General features: G+C 44.0%; 1 protein-coding gene across 6 annotated transcripts in view; it reads right to left on the reverse strand.

Moving 5' to 3' along the window:
* Positions 1 to 15343, reverse strand: part of RIPOR2 (RHO family interacting cell polarization regulator 2) — a 178133-nt gene that overhangs the window by 75206 nt on the left and 87584 nt on the right. The window lies entirely within an intron of this gene.

Below are 15343 nucleotides of genomic sequence, written 5' to 3' on the forward strand. Positions count from 1 at the left end.
GGGGAGCGCGCGGGGGCGGGGCGCGGCCGCGGGGAGGGGGCGGCGGCGTCACCCGGGCAGTAGGGGGGGGCGGGGGGAGCCAGCTGCTTGACAGTTACTTCAGCCCAACTCCAGGACGCCGCGCTTTGCTGTCTGCCTCCAGCTGATCGCGGCCACGCCGAGCTCCTTGGCACTAGCTGGGGTCGCCGCTTTGGAGTCATCTTTGCAGTTCGAGCACGGGACAGAGTGCACTGGAGGGAGAGGGCAGGGGAAACTAGCCGAGGAGAGGAAGGGCCCTTTCAGCTAACCTTCTGGGATTTCCAATAGCGGCTGTGCATTAAAACAATGCACTGGGGTGACATCGGTGGTGTGTGTGTGTGTGTGTGTGTGTGTTTTGTGATGTGGGGGGTGAAGTTGGTTGCCCATGGCAGGAGTTGTGTTGGACATCTGCTTTGTGTGGGCTCTCCCCTAGGGATTTTTGAGCAGAGAGCTCTCATAACAATGGGGAGAAGCAGAGATGCTTTGTATTTTGTTTTGGTGGATTTGAATTGTATGTAAAGCTTTCCCTTAGGAAAGTGTGGATTTGACAAAGACATTCCACAGAAAGTCTTTGGAGTGGAAGGTGTACAAGACTGGGCATCTATGAGGACCCAGAGACCAAGCCTCTGCCTCTGTCCTTAGATGGGGAATTCTTTATGCTGTTTCCTTATCTGTAAAGCCACCATACTGAATAAACTGTGTTTGCAGAAAATGTTAAATAGAATGGTACTGCAAGCTGCATCCCCTCTCCCGGATGTAGGATTCAGTCACATTGTGAGGGGTTAGGAAGACTCAGTGAGCTTAGATAGGGACCAGTGGGGAACATCTGAGGACACTGTGTCCTTATCCAGTTGTGATAAGGAGACTGCATCCTCAGGCTTGGAATCTCAGCTGCCAAAACCATAGCCTAATCATCTACGTCATAACCCGCCTAAAGACAAAATAGGAGCAGAGTGTGTTTAATGCTTAGAAAGGACACCCCAGAGCAAGCTCTGGTCACTGTGCCTCTGCCTGAGATCATGAAAGCAGCCTGAGCAGTGAGTGTCTTGATGGTCTGAACACTTCATGGCAGCTGGATTTTTCCAGACACCCACCTCCCTTAGTCCTTCTTCCAACTTACAGAATAGTTCCTGACAGCACTCAGTCTTCCCACGTAGACTCTCCTTCAGAAAAGAAAATGTGGTGACCACGTGATATGAACACTCCAGTCTTCCTGGCAAGTTATTCTTTGTGTGTTTTCAATATTGGTATTCTGATCAAGACATGGGCTCCTAGTGAGTTTGGTTGACTTGAGACAATCCTTACAATGCTGAACACTACAGTTCACTGACTGTCTTCTTATATCCTGGGTTCTGGAGCTGCTACTTTACAGGCACCATGTCATTTATTCCTGACTCACGTCTGTAGTAGGTATTATTAGTTCCATTTCACGGATGGGAAAAGCAAGATTCAAGGGAGTTAATGTGACTTGTCCAAGGAGACACAACTGAATCGACTTTAGATACACAAGCCAAAGCTGGGTCTGGGCACTTGCAAGCATGGGTGGTGGTGGCCCTTCTGTCCTGTCTGTCATAGATCCTTGTCCTTCTCTTCGGTCTGGACCTAGGTTCATCCCTGTTGTACCCCTGTTGATACCTGACAGCTAAGCCCACTTTTTATGGCTATTTCCTTACTCTGCCTCCCTTTTCACTTCCTTTTCCTATCCGATGACTTCCTCAGTCCTTTCCAGGGTCAATAAATCTGATAGTCACAAAGGTCCCAGCAGCTGCAAGACTCCCACAGCACCCCTTTTGCCTCTTGCTTGGTAGCTACTAAAATGGTCATAAAACTGCTAGTGAAACACTCATTCATACAATAAGTATTTGTGGAGAACTGAGCAAGGGACTGGGAAGAAAAGAAAAAGAACACCCCTCCCCCCCCAGAGTTTACAGCCTATGAGGCGATAACAAGATTAAGTATGGGAGCTGAATGACATTGTTTAAGACAATAGTGAAATAGCTCACAAGGCCAAGTGGGATTAAATCAAATGATACACTCCTCCCCCAAAAGTAAGTAAAACCAGCAGGAGGGAGAGGATAGAACCTGTACACTCCTCTTAAAAGACAGAATTAGGGCAAGTAAAAGGAGACGCAGTTCTGAAGGTAGGCTGTGGCACTTTACAGGGGACTAAATAGGGTTCTAGGAATGATGTACATGTAACCATTTTAGACAGACATTCAGGGCCCACAGTGCAGCCTCATCTAGGGCTTCCAGTCATGTTCATGTGCCAAAGAGTCCCAGATTGATACTTCTAACTCAGAACTCGCCTGCAGGGTCAGATGGCCAAGTATCCATCTAAAAATTCCTGTTAATTTCTTGCTGGCTAATTCTTGGTTCTCCTCCCTGTAAACCAAACCTGGTCCTCCCCTATACTTAACCATCTTAGTAAAAAATAAATGGCACCAATATCCACCCAATTGCTACAGGACCAGAAATCTGGTAGTTATTACTGATACCTCTTTTTCCTCTACTTCCCACACTCAATTCTTCAACAAAACCTGTTGCTTTTGTCTCTAAGACGCTTCTCATTCTTGGTTACCTCTCTCCAGCCCTACTACCATCACACTTTGCCTCTATTCCTTATCTCCTTGCCTCCACTCACCCTTCCCTAGAATCCATTCTCCGCTGTGGCAGACCAACTTTAAGATAGTCTTCCATGATTCCCATCTCCTAGTATTCACATCTTTGTGTAAGCCCTTCCCCATAAGCATGGGCTAGCCTACTGACTTATTATTAACCAACAGAGTACAGCAAATGTGCTGAGACGGCACGTCCATGATTAGATTATAAAAGATTGTGACTTCTATCTTGCTAGCCGACTCTGTCCCTTGTTGGCTTTGATCAAGCCAGCTGCCATGTTGGAGAAGCTCCTGTGACAAGGAACTGAGGTCCTCTGTTCAGTAGCTCACAGAAACTAAATCTTGCTATTGATCATGTTAGCTCAAAAGTAGATCTTTCCTCAGTCGTGCCTTCAGATGAGACCCCAGCCCTGGCTGACACCTTGATTGCAGCCCTGTGACTGCCCTGAAGCTAAGCTGTGCCTGGACCTCTGATCCACAGAAACTGTGAAATAATAAGGATGTGTTGTTTTAAGTAGCTGAGTTTGTGACTATTTGTTATGTAGCAATAGATAACCAGTACAGAAAGAGTAACCTTTAAAAGTAAAAACTACGTTGTGGTCACTCTCCTGCTTGAAATCTTGCCTTTGTTCCCTGTTTATTATAGAACAAAATCCAAACTCCATATCAATGTTTACAAGACCCTGGTGAGCCAATCCCTTCTAGTCTTTCCAGCCTTACTCATGCTTCTGGCCCCACTCTTACTAAGCTCAGGTCACTAAGGTCACAAGGGCCTTCTTTCAGTTCCTTGAACATGTCAAGCCACTTCTCAGAGAGGCCTTCCCTGACCACCCACATCTTTTAAATATATCCTTCCCCTCAGTTATTCTTTTTTAATGTCCTGTGCCTCTTATAGCACCAATTGTAAATCCTAATGGTTTTATTTACCTTTTTAGTTGTCCTTTGTCTGTTTTTCACTGGACTGTGAGATAATAAGGGCAGAGACTGTTTCTGTCTTATAAACCGTATCCCCAGCACAGAGCAAGAGCTCAAAAAGGACTTACTGAATGAAAGGTGAGTAACTCTGCCCTTCTGGGGCATGCTTTACTCTTACCTTGATCCTCTTATTGTCAACCCCACCCCCTGGCCCATCTCCATCTGCATCGCCTTCACCTGTTTCCTAAAAGCCACATCTACTCATCAAGATCCAGTGTCAGGACTCTAGTCTGTATCTGTTTTCCTCAGGTCCTTGCCCCTTTCCCTGCCCTCTCACTTCAGAACTTTCATAATCTCATAGATCTTAGCATCTCCTGAGATGCTTGGCACCTTCCGCTTTGGATTACAGCTGTTTGTATAGAGTCAGATGGTCCCAAACATTTCTCCATTTACCTCACTCTGGAGAAAGAGGCCTAGAAAGAAGCACAGATGGGCAGTAGAAGTTTTGGGAGAAATAAGTTGGGAGCTACTGCAGATTAGCATCAGAACTAAGAAGCTATCTAGGAAAAATCTAGGGGAAAGAGCAGGGTCTACTACCCACCTGGAGACAGGCAAACTTTCCATTTCCCCACTGTATGAGTCTGCAGGGCTGGCATAACAAAATAGCACAGACTGGGGGCTCATAAACAACAGAAATGTATTTTCTCACAGTTCTGGAGGCTGGAAGTCCAAGATCAAGGTTCTGGCTGAATCAATCTCAGGTGAGGGCTCTCTTCCCAGCTTGCAGACAGTTGCCTTCTCACTGTGTCCTTACATGGTCTTTCCTCAGTGCATGTGCCCAGGGTGACTGAGCAAGCTCTCTGGTGTCTTTTCTTAGAAGGACACTAATCCTATCCAATCAGGCCCCATCCTTATGACCTTGTTTCACCTTAATTACTTCCCTGCTCCAACTACAGCCACACTGGGGATGAGGGCTTCAACATATGAACTTCGGAAGACACAAGCATCCGGTCCATAACACCCACCTCCCCAACTCCACTACCTTCCCACTGAAGGAATGGGACTGATGTAGATGTACACATTTTAGGGGTGGGAGTGGGGTAGAGGATGAAAAGGAATATAAATGATGCTAAGTGATTTACAGACATTATCTAACTTAAGACTACAACAATCTCTTTTTAAATTATTGTCCTAATTTGAGAGGTAAGAAAACTGTTGTTCTGAGAGGGTGAGTAAGTAACTTGCTCATGGTTACAAAGATGAAGCTGTTTTTTAAAGTCAGAGATGATAAAAATTATAAAATACTCTTTACCATCGTACATTCCACTTTCCACCCTAATTTGCTGAACCTTGGGTATGAATGTGGGGACGGGGTGTGTACATTCAGAGTTGGGGCCAGAGGCCCAAGAGAAGCATGGAGTGGTTTTCCAGGCAGCTGCCTTTAGACTTCCCTTAGCACCTTAGATTTGGGACTGAATCTCTGAACAGGAATGAAGAAGGGACAGTAAGCTGTATCCTCCCCACCCTGAGCTTCTCCCTTAGGAAGGGAGCACAGAAAGTGGAGTATGTAAAGTGAAGGCTTATTACAGAGCCATTCCCCTCATTGGATTGGCAACTCCAGGTGATGGGATCTGTCCCAGGTGACCTTGTGGTCCCCAGAATTCCCAACACAGACCCTTCCTAGCGATCAGGTACAAGCATGAGTGAGGGACCAGGCAGCACAGGTCTGCACATCTAGGACATAATCCTTACTGGATTGTCTGGTCCAAATCCTGAAGACGTTAAATTATTTACCCAAGGTCACGTAACCAAATGAAGAGTCCAGCACCAGAACCAAGGTCTCCTAGTGCTTAATCCAAAGGTCTTCACACTGCCTCTCAAATCCTGCTCTTGCTGTGGTCACCAAAGTCTTCATTCTTGGGTGATTAATTTCTACCTGTCTCTACTTCCTCTGTTATAATGCATTTGACTTCCTTTTAGGTCCCCACTATTACCTAAGCAGGATTCTTCCATCTCAAAAACTCCACTGATCAAAGCATTCAGAGATACCTTGCCTGAGTCCTTGTAACCTCATCCAGGGAAACAGTGAAGCCTGGAGCTTGTCAGGCACTGGGGCAGGGGGTGGGGGTGCAGGATATTACAGGAAACTCCACTAGTGAAGACTTTGTGTGATTCTTTCACACCAATGGAAAGAAATGATTTCTTCCAAAGTAGTAACCGTTTCACACAACTTTCCCTCCCCCAACCCCCAATTTTAATTTTAATTTAATTTTAATTTAAAACAGCACTTAGGTACAAATAACAGCTATTATTTCAACAAGCTATTATTTCAACTCGGGTGTCAGGCACTCTGCTAAGGGCAGGAGCCACAGAGGTAATAAACAGGAAAGTCATGGAACCTGTCTTGTGGAGCCTGGTGGTTAGGACAGCCGTAAATAACTGAGGCGGGTGTTATGAAAGAGGAAGTGCCATGGGTGCTATGGGAACTGTGATTATTTTGGGGGCCATAAAACAGGGTGTTTGAACTTCAGCAGCACTGAAAATGGTCTCTTCTAAAAGCTGAATTTTGTTCTGTTCTTCTCTCCCAGGCATTTTTAAAGCCTGTTTTTGTTTGGGGAACAGAATTGGCCACACCAGGCTGATTGTTCTTTGCACCACCAATTGATCCGAGTAAAGACACAATTCATCAGAAGAAAGCAGGAGAGCATCCAAAAGTGTAACCAAGTTAGTTTCCTGATTTGGAGCATCAGATATTTAATACAGAATTCAGAACAGGTCTGAAGACCCATTGCCATGATGAAGCAGAGATGATGCTCTAATTGGAAAGTCCCAGAGATCTGCTTATATCTGGGGACTGGATCCATTTTTATTTCTCTATGTTCCTTCTGCCTCTGATGCTGGTGAATTCTGGTTTTTCCTCTTGGTCTAGTTGACTAGTCCCAGAGAGAGGTAGACAGGTACAACTGAGATCTCATCTCTCTTTATAACTATGATGTTTGATATCCATGTGGATAGCAGATCTAACATCCTGATTTTGAAATTCCTTCCCTACTCTTATGACCTTCCTTTACAGGCACTTGGTCACCCAAATGCACGGTCAAGTCATGGCTTGGAATGCTGCCAGTTCTACGATTCTTGAACTCCTTTCTCCTACTGTATCTCTTTACTCCTCGCTCATGTCTACTAATGCTTCATTTGTCGCTATGATCAATCTTTCTCTATTCCTCTTTATTTTTCATTTTCTAATCTATAAAGTGCATAAGAATCACCCTGGGAAAGAGTTTAAAATGCAGATTTTCATTCTAATTCAGTCTTTTGAACAGGCACACTGATAATTCTGCAGCCATTGTCTCAGAATGTACTTAGGGAAACACGAGTCTGGATAAGGTCCAAACAGGTGCCCAGCCCCTTGGCCTCACATGGTGGTTCCAAAAGCCTTTCAGCTTCACCCCCTAACATACATAGTCTGCAGTGCCTGCCCTACGCTCTGGCTCTTCCTGTTGTGCTCAGTGTCTGGGAAACAGCCCTGTCAAAAGTCAGAATTTGATTTGAAACACATGGGTTGTATTTTGGTTCTGCCAGTAGAAAACTCAGGATAAATCTCAAGCTTTGTAATCTCCATGTATTCACCTGTCAGACGAAGGGTTTGGACCACTTGATCACCAAGCTTACTTCAGCTCTAACATTTGATACTTCCTGATTCTACTTTTTTGCTTAGGCCATTTCCACCGCCTGGAAATTTTCTGTTGAGAATTGCCCATCCCTTTTTCATTTGCCGCTGATGTTTGTCTCTCAAAACCCTTCCTAGTCTATAAAGCCCTGTTCAAACACTACTTCCTTCATGATGCCTTCCTTGGTCCTCCACACTCTACCTGCATTCTCCTTAAGTCCCCTCAGTGTCCCCTGAATAAGACCCCTCATATATCAGAAATATTTGATATATGTCTCCTCATTAGTTTATAAGCTCCTTGATGCCAGGAACTACGCTTAGTACCGCTTACAGCATTGTAACCTCTAGATTAGTGAGTATAGAAGATCATCGATAAATGTTGACTATAAAATGAATGAGAGCATACAATGCCCCTGCTGCCTTCTGTCACTTTTTCTCCCAGAAAAAGTGCATAACAAGCTTGCCTTTATTGACATCAGACCTACACAAGTATGTTTCAGCCTGATAAATGACAGCTGGATCTTGCTTACAGCTTTCTAAACTGCTGAGAGCAAAACCCCATTTTCCTTTGCCCGCGTCTGGTAGTGATGATAAAGTCCTCAAGGGAGTAGACATCTTAGGTTGTTGTTTTCTTACCATTGTCACACATATCTGCTTGTACAATGGGATACTTGTTGGGCCAATCCGCTTAACATTTTAGTATGTCCCAGGAATGAATGCCCCAGGGGTGCTGAAATCAGGCCCCCTATGCACTCTGCCAAACTATCCCAATTCTAAACCCCACCCCCACCCCCACTTTTAGCTTCTGCACCAAGTGACCTGGAAGTTGCATGGGTATAAGATAGTCAGCAAAACGTTCAGAGCTGACAGAAAATAAAATAAGCCATCTATGTAGCAAACAAGCCCCTTCTGTCCAGCAACGTGAGATTGGATTTCTCATACATTATTATTATATTACATGTAGGGGTCATTTTCTGCAATAATCTAATTTATAAAAATCACTTCCCAATTTTTTGGTCTCAAGATCCATTACACAAAACAGAATCTAGATTAGCCGTTTTATATTTTACCCAACATATATGTGTGTGTGTATATATATTTATATATACATATATATATATATTTATATATACTTGGAGGGCATTATGATAAATGAAATAAGTCAGACAAAGAAAGACAAATACTGTATATATCATGTATATGTGGAATTAAAAAATACAACAAACTAGTGAATATAACAAAAAAGAAGCAGACTCACAGATAAAGAGAACAAACTGGTGATTACCAGTGGGGGGTTGGGAGGGGCGATATAGGGGTAGGGCATGAAGAGGTACAAATTATTAGGTATAAAATAAGCTACAAGGATATACTGTACAACATGGGGAATATAGCAAATATTTTATCATAACTATAAATGGAATATAATTTTTAAAAATTGTGAAACACTATATTGTATACCTGTGACATATAATACTGTATATCAACTATACTACAATTTTTTAAAACCCTATGCTTATATGTATAACATTATCTAGACTAACCCCCTTTGTATTTTTAAAAATTGTTGAGGACCTTGGGGACCCCTTGAAAGAGTCTTGAGAAACCTGAGGGCTCCTCAGACTACATTTTGAGAATCTCTGCTCTAGATTGACAAACATTTTGGTAGAACATTAACTTTACAAATTCCCATAACTCTGAAACTGGTAAGGCCGAAGGTAAACAGTATAAATTTAATTCAACAAATATTATAGCACAAAGATAATTAAAATAAGTATAAAATAATGCAGAGTGGACGTAGAATTGACTGGAAATTATCACTATGCACATGTAAACACAATGCTAGGTACTTGATAGGTAGGCTTTTTCAAGGTTCTAAACTAGCTCTCACTTCATAATGAATCCCTTCCCTTTTCTCTCATTATCAGGGGAAACATGAAAGAAAAGATTTGTCTGTAAGGGTCTCCAAGGTGATTGATTTATATTGTGTCCCAGGACCCCACACAGTCTCTGGCTTGCAGGTTGTCCCATGTGGCCCCTTTCTGTCCATTCTCCACCTTTCTCCTGCTCTCTGCCCTGGGGGCTCCCACCCCAAATGTCCAGTAGGGTTTGGCCAATGGGGAGCCCTAACAGGAGATCAGATAAAGGGGAAGGAGTGGGTGAGGATATTAATTCCCCAGCTCTGCCCTCAGGTCCCTTTGGGCTGGCTATACCCCTTCATGGAAGATGAGCTCTCCCCTCCAAGCAGCCCCCTCTACACAGCTCTCTCTCCTTACAGGTTCTAGCCACCTCTTCCTCTCCCATCCTTTGGTCCCAGGAGTGGTGTTGGCCCCAATTGCCCTCTGGTTCCCCCAAACTCCACCCACACCTTTGTAAGTCATATCTTTGTAAAGAAACCTTCCTGGAATTATTCTAACTTGAGGGAGCCATCAATTTCCTGACACTGCCCTGTTGATACACATTAATAATAGCCTATGGATTACTGAAAAATTTTACAAATCTGTTTTTATCCAGTCATTCATTTTTTAAAAATATTTCTTCTTTAGGTGACTCTTTTATTTTCATTTCTCTTTCAACTTTAGGCAAGATCAGTTGTTGCACACAATCCTGTTCAATTCCTTTTCTCCTAACTGTCCCCCAACTACGCAAAAATCTCTCCAAAGGTTGGTCCCTCCCTAACTCATGAAATTGATTGAGACCGTTAACTTCAGGAGGTGGTTTTAGGAGAAATTATGGGCCCAGGAGCTACTCTACTTAAAACTTTGTCGCTGATTGTTAACCTTCACTATCTCTATGGACATTATTCTGGAGTTCAATTCACATCGGAAACGGGTCTCAGGTTAAACGGCTGTCACTACCATTCAAGCAAAGCTAGAGAGAGCTAGAGGGAGTATCAGGGCAGCTAAGAACACAAGGGAAAAACTCTGAAGCCACGACTGGGGCTCCTCCTGGCTCTTTGCTCTTCTCTGCAGCGGTTCTCATATTCCTGTGCCTGGGCTGTGAGTCCAGCTGCATGTTTAAAGGGCCAGTGCCTCCTCAGGGAGGCCTGGAAACCATTAGCTATCCCTGCAGGCTGCGGAGTCTAGTGCCTCTTTCCTTCCTTAATCACCCTTTCACAGCCTACACCTCCCCCTACTAACAAACATTTTATGCAAAATCGGGATACCAGATACAAGCTCCATCCCTTTGCTCCCGCCCTGCCCTGTTTCACTTTGCGGAGGTGAATGTAGAAATCTGATTCCTGCAGCCCAGCTTGCTCAACCCACAAAGCCTCCTTTGGTAGCAGGAACCAGACCTGGCCCCATTTCCCCTCTTTCCTTCTCTGCTCACACACAATTCCCGTCCTTGGCAGCTTCCGATAGGAGCCGTGACAACAGGACAGAGCGTTGTCACCCTCCATAATTAGCCCGGCAGGCAAGGCTGCTGTAATATCACAGCGCTGACAGATCTCGCACCTATTAAATTATTCACGCCACCGGAGTGTAATCGGCTGTCACGTTCAAAATAGGTCACTCACGCTAAGGCTGCTGGAGGTGAAAATTTCCCAGCAATGGCAACAAATCCAACCGCTTCGGTTTAAGCAAATCTCCAAAGTCAGAGGCAGCTCCAAGCAATCCCCTATTACATATCTTTCACTGAGTCTCAGTTATGTTTTCATTAGCGGCAGCACGAAGAGGCTGGAACAGCTGTCCGCTGGCAGGCACGAGAGCTGGGGGATGGAAGGCTTTATTTCAGCTTCTTCTTTCACTGACCCGTCCTCAGCGGCCTCGAGGGGCTACTTGAAGAAGATAAATCAGAACACCTGCTTTCGCCTGCTCTTTGACCCAAGACAGCAGCCAAGTCAAACGAGGATGTAAGCACTGGGCACTGGCAGGTTTTAGAAGAACAAATGCACACAGGCCTCTCTGAGAAGTGCCTCTCAGCCCCGGGTGCCGCGTTCAAAGAGGAATTCAAGTTCAACAGCTGTGGGGCGAGTGCCCCTGCGTTTCAGATCCCAATTCATAGCCATTTGGGGCTCTTCAGAGCTCAGAATACACTTGCCCTCTTGTCGGCAAAGATATACTATTCGACTCAAGTGCTTGGTGGAATACAAATATTTGACTGCGCTTTTGCAGTGTTTGGAGAATGACTGGTGTGTTAATACGTTCTTTTAATGGTTTTTGAGGATACGAAAGGTGATCTTACGGAGGAAGAACAATTTTTCCCATATGAGAATACAGAGAAGGGATTGAAGACAGAGCTTCTGGGATTGGAGTTAAAATGACAGCAAGTGTGCTGATGGCTTGCTCTTGACTGTTTAATGGATGTGTGACTGGGGGAGGCTGATAAATCTTCGGGAAGGGGGAAAAGAGAGGGAGTGGTACTCATCAATGGGAGTATTTCCTCACCTACCTTCTATTAGGAGGATAAGACCCAAAACCTCTAAAGAGATCTCTTTCAGCTGAGATGCTATGGATGTACAGCCTTGGAGTGTAATGTCAAGAAATGCAAGCATTTTAATTTGATGAACACAGCACCACATGCACAGAGGCCACATGAAGATGGAGAGTTTACGGATGCATTGCCATGATTATTCTATTTTTCGTAACAGTGCTCCCAAAGATGTTAAGCGTTCTCCTTCAAATATTCACGTTCAAGGAGCCTGCCCAGATGTTCCAGCCCCTCCCCTCTGATCTTTCCTTCAAACTCCCTGAAGTATTTATGATCTGGTTTGCATTATATTCTCAAACTCCAGGTTTTAGGGAACAGCCCATATGGGTTATATAGCCCGATTCCCCTAAGCTGGAGATAAATCTATGAGTAATTCTCACTTATGTATATGCTGCTTTATTATCAACATTTCAATGGAGAGTTTCTAGTGCCCACTTTTCTGGGTACTTGGATTGGGACTTCCTGAAATCATCCACTGTTTATACCTACATTGTCAAATAAACTGTCCTAGACTGGACTCCTGTTTGTCCATAATGGCAATACACCACCCATCCCAAGCCTACTTATCCAGTAGCCTTCCTCATGCCAGTAAAGAGCAGCAGCATGCTTCTAGATGCTTGGGTCAAAGTCTTGGAGTCATGCTTAGTGACTGTTCCCCCCTGAAAAGTATCAGGCCTGGTCAGTTCCCCACCAATTCTCTTCTGGAATATCACCATTCTCCCCTAACTCTTTTTTCCCCCTTGCTTTTGCCCTTTATGCCCACATTGGGTCTTTTGTTTGTTTGTTTGTTTATGTATCTTTAATGGAGGTACTGGGGATTGAACCCAGGACCTCGTTAAGCACAAGCTTCTTGAGCTGTGCTCTCCCCCTCATTGTTTTTTTCAAGACAACAGAATGATCCTTCTGAAAGGCAAATCAGATTATGTCACTTTGCTGAACACTCCCCGATGGCTCCCCATCTCCCACAGAGCAAAACCTCAAATCCTTACAATGGCCCGTAAAGCTTTGTAAGAGCTGGACACCCCACTGACCCCCAGAAACCTCCTGGGTCCCATCTTCAACTGCTCTGGCTTCGCTCACTTTGGGCTGCAACCACACTGGCCTCCTGACTCTTCCCAGAACATTCTCCTCCTGATATCCAGGTCAGACCTGCAGTCCCTTTGAGTCTCCAAGCATTTGTCAGTAAAGCCTTCCGTGACCACTGTGCTCTCTTCTTACCCACCCTTACGTTTTCTCCATAACATTTCTCGCCATCTGACACCTCAGATTTTCACTTCTTTGTCTACTGTCTGGCTCCCTCCACTACAACATTAACTTCACAAGGGTTGAGGCTGTGCTGTATTCACTGCTGATCCTGAGAGCCGAGGAGAACTGAATCTAGCACACAGTAGATCTTCAACAGATAGTCTTTAAATGAATGAAAAAATACATCTCACATCCCCATATAGTTCATGAGCTCCTGAGGGGGCTGCATGTGTTAATTATGCTACTCCTGTCTAGAGGAGCCTCAGTAAGTGCTAGTCTCAAAATTTTTACGGAGAGATTCTAAAACTGACTCCCAGCTAGGCAGACATCGGTAGGAAGAATTCCCATACCCAACTCTTACACATTCTGTTACGAAGAACACAGTCTTTCTATGATTGCATCAGATATGCTTGGCCAAGGTCAGAATCAGTTTCTGGAAACATTTCTATCTCACATGGAAGTTCAGTTCCCTGCTGTTACATTTACATGACTCAAGGAAAAGTTTTGCAGACTTTCAGGAACTGCCTGGTTCTTTCTTATTTTTGGCTGTACCCATCCTCACTCTTTTTCTTTTTTTTAATGTGGAAATATATATGTTATGTATGTATGTGTAACTATAATACATATAATGTAAGATTTACCATCTTAATCATTTTTTCTTTTCCATTTTAATTTATTACAAGATATTGAATATAGTTCCCTGTGCTGTACAGTAGGACCTTGTCATTGATCTATTTTATACACAGTAGTTTGTATCTGCAAATCCCAAACTTCTAATTTATCTCTCTCATCCATCTTAATTATTTTTGTTTGTTTGTTTGTTGTTTTCTTAGGGGGTGCAATGAGGTTGGTTGGTTTAATTAATTAATTAATTATTTTAATGGAGGTACTAGGGATGGAACCCAGGACCTCTTGCCTGCTAAGCATGTGCTCTACCACTGAGCTGCACCCTCCCCCCAGTCCTTTGTAAGTGTACAGTTTAGTGGTGTTAAGTACATTCACATGGTTGTGCAATCAAGTCCCAGAACTCTTCATCTTGTAAAACTGAAAACTGAAGCTATATCCATTAAACAACAACCCCTCCCATTTCTCCCTCTGCCCAACCCCTGGCCATCAGCATACCATTTTCTATCTCTATGAATTTGACTACTCTAGCCTCATATACGTGGACTCATACAGTATTCATCTTTTTGTGACTGGCTATTTCACCTAGCTTAATGTCCTCAAGGTTGATCCACGTTGTAGCATGAGTCAGAATTTACTTCCTTTTTAAGGCTGAATAATTCAATATTCCACTGCATGTACAGACCGTATTTTGTTTACCCATTTATCCACTGATGGCACTTGTATTATTTCTACACTTCGAGTATTATGAATAATGCTACTATGAACGTGAATGCACAAATATCTCTTCAAGAACTTGCTTTCAGTTCTTTTGGGTATATGCCCAGAATTGGAATTGCTAGATCATACGTTAATTCTACTTCTAATTTTTTGAGGAGCTGCAAACAATTTTCCACAGTGGCTGCACCATTTTATATTCTGACAGTGCACAATGGCTCCCGAAGTCTTTTTAATAGAAAGATATTTTTCCCTTCCAGCAAGTTAGAACTGCTCAGAGATGCCTAACAGCCCTAAACATTCCGGCTCCTTCCAATGCTTAGCAACCAGGAGCCGCGCGGCCCCCACCGAATGTGCAAGGGTGCGTGTGGCCAGCACTTTTCGCTCTCTCCTTCGTCCCTATTTTGAAAAGGCTTCCTTGTCTTCGAATTAACATGCAGGCCGGGTGGACACCCGCTGGTCTGCCTTACAGACAGAGAGCCATGGGCGAGAGCCAGCACTGTTTTGGGAATCATCAAAGCTTTGCAAATCCCGTGTAATCTCCAAAGTAAAGGTGATATATTTCCAATTTGTAGTTTCTTTGGCAGATGCATGCGAGGTCTGGCACCATCACTCCTTGGTGAATTGGGAGACTTGGAGTGGTGTGTGTGTGGAAAAGCCAAGAAGACAGCTTCGAGTCATGCTCGTGCATCAATTGTTTCTTACAAGGGGGTCTAAGGGCCTCAGATCGCAGAGACGAAGAACCCAAAGAATCAAATGAGGAGAGTGCCTTGCAGTGATACTGAGGTGTAAGTGAAGGACCCTGGAGACTTCCTGTGTGCTACCTTCTTTCCCCTAATTCACTGATGGGCTGGGAGAACAGGGTCTTGGTCCTCCTGTGTGTCTTCCCTGTGTGATTCTGCCTTCTCTGCCCCCCCCCCAACTCAGCACATTCTGTCTTAGTTTTGTTAATTTTTCATCATCCTACCAGTTTGTATTTCAGAGCACTGTAATATGGGAACATGTATTCTCTTAAAAGAATACTTAAGTAACAATCAGACAGGATAAAACCCCTCTTAAAAGGAGATTTAAAAATGATAAGACCTTCCCAGCAGACATGCAAAGAGGA

Source organism: Camelus ferus, chromosome 20 (assembly GCF_009834535.1).
Source record: "Camelus ferus isolate YT-003-E chromosome 20, BCGSAC_Cfer_1.0, whole genome shotgun sequence".
Classification (NCBI taxonomy): domain Eukaryota; kingdom Metazoa; phylum Chordata; class Mammalia; order Artiodactyla; family Camelidae; genus Camelus; species Camelus ferus.